Here is a 2,547-nt window from a genome sequence, read left to right as displayed (position 1 = left end):
TTCGCTGCTGTTTCCTTGTCTCTGGCGGTTTTTTTTTCATTTTTCTTCTATGGTTTTCTGCTTCCAGTTTTTTCACTGTTTTGGCCGGTTTTCAGTTGTTTTGTTCCGGTTTTTTATTTTTATGTTTTGATTCCTTTTTGTCCTTTCATTTTCCTTTTTTACGCTTCCTTTTTTATTTTTTGTTTCTGTTCTTCTTCTCATTATTGCGTATTTATATAAAAAGTTCACCGTGTGTTACAATTTTTTCAATGTATTAAGAAAATGCTCATCGCATATTATGAAGTATTTTTCACCTTGGACTGTAAAAATGTTCATTGTGTATTACAAAAATGTTCATTGTATAATACTCCCTCCGTTCGGAATTACTTGTCTCGGAAATGGATGTATCTAGAACTAAAATACATCTAGATACATCCATTTCTACGACAAGTAATTCCGAACGAAGGGAGTATTAAATTGTTCAATGTACATTTAGAAAATGTTCATTGTGTATTACAGAAAATGTTCAATGTATATACATGAACAATTTAATAATATACATTGAACATTTTCTTTTTTGAAATAAACATCCTCTTTATTCATTATTACTAATAAATAAAGAGGATGTTTATTTCAAAAAAGAAAATGTTCAATGTATATTATTAAATTGTTCATGTATATTAGAAAATGTTCATTTATGTAGTAAAAAATGTTCATTGTATAATATTAAATTGTTCAACGTATATTAGGAAATGTTCATTGTGTATTTAAGTTTTGTTCATCATATATTAAAAAATTATTCAACACATACCCATAAAATGTCCATTTTAGTATTTTAATTTGTTCAGTATATTTTTACAAAAACGTTCTCTGTATTTTAAATTTTCTTCAACGTATATTATAAAAATGTTCAACATTTTTTAAAAGAATTTGCCGCTGTGTAGTCTACTTAAAGTATGGCGCTGGATTATACCGTTTGAGGTAGGTAGCTCGGTTGGTTAGCCCCGTTGGATTCTAGCACGAGGTCGGCAGGAGCTCCCCTGAGGCACGGCGGAGACGACGGACAGAAGTTGAGCGACGGCTCTCTAGCTAGATGTTCGGTGTTCCTTCCGTGTCTCATTAAGTTTTTATTACCTCTGCCCTTTTTCGTTCTTCGTGGTATGACATGAGGAAAGGGAAGGGCACATATCGTGTCGATCGTATGCAATCTTTTTATCGTAGTAGCTAGAGTGTCTGTAATTTACTTCGGCTTGGTCAAAGATTGTACTATTAGGCTTTTGCCATTGGTTCCTTTTTATTACGTGTGTTTGATACTTGGATTGAGTCTATGATATGGAGGGGTCTATGATATGGAGACTATAAATCTTTTATATATATTTCCATGTCATGAGAGTTGATTCCGATCTGTTTTATTCGTCTCCTCCAAAGCTCAACAAAAGCACTACTCAAACAGCCTAGATCAGTTCGTATAATCTGGTGCATGAGTCTACTCCAGGCGTGATGCAAAAAAGAGAGGGAGAGTCTACTCCAGGCGATTATTTATCTAGTTCAAAAAACTGAACAACGATCGACCATGGATTCAGCTCAAGGTTTTTTTTTTCGGGAGTGGCTGGAAAAGCCGGTTTTAAAAAAAATCTAGGGAATTCCGGATTTATTTCGCCCGAATTTTTAATTCAAAATATTTTAATGTCCATATATAAGGAATTTAACCCCTTGCCTACATGGAGTACTTCTTGTTGCAGTGGTCAGCTCACACACTTCGAGAGTTCGACTTTAACCTACCACCGCGCTGCTACCAATTATTTTAAACAAGCTGAAATAACGCAAACAATTGATTCCTGTGCGAACTGGGAATCGAACCATTATTTGACATTCGCCTTCCATTTAATTTCAAAAATTTCGGGAGGTAACAAAAATATTTGGAGGTCACTGAAATTTCCGGTTTCCGGTCGGTAACCGGAATTTCGGTCCCAGAAAAAAAAACCTGATTCAGCTGCAATGAATATGCATGCAGCTATTGAAATTTCATGCTAGCAGATCAATATTTTGAGCTGCTTGGATCTTTGCATACGAGTGATCATATTCTTGGCTTAGAATTTTTGGGCATGGAACTGTTCGATCTCTCAGACCAAGACAATAGTACACGAACCCACACCATGGCCGGAGGGGACGTCGACGAAGTCGGAGCCCGCGTCAGCGAACATCGCGCGGTTCCGCGACCTGTCCACGGCGAGCTGGCACGTCGAGATACCGACGATCGGGGAGGGATGGACACGTCTCCGTGTGGGACACGTCTCCCGTGCATGTTCGTGCCGGATTTCTGCACGGCGCTGCCAGAGCCCCACCATGGCCACGTTCGCCGGCGAGGGCAGCGGGTGGAGCTCCTCGACGACGAGGGGGTGGTGGTGGATGCATGCAGAGGGGTGGACGGCGCGGAGTGGCGGGTGGGCCAGGAGGTGGTGTTCCCGTGCCACGTCGCGGAAATTGCGGCGGCTGACCGGTGGGGCGACACGGGGGTGGTTTTCGAGGTGAGTAATCGCGATAGGGGGCGGGGAGCGGGGTTATTAG

This window comes from Triticum dicoccoides, chromosome 2B, assembly GCF_002162155.2.
Source record: "Triticum dicoccoides isolate Atlit2015 ecotype Zavitan chromosome 2B, WEW_v2.0, whole genome shotgun sequence".
Lineage (NCBI taxonomy): Eukaryota > Viridiplantae > Streptophyta > Magnoliopsida > Poales > Poaceae > Triticum > Triticum dicoccoides.
This window is presented reverse-complemented; position numbering follows the sequence as displayed.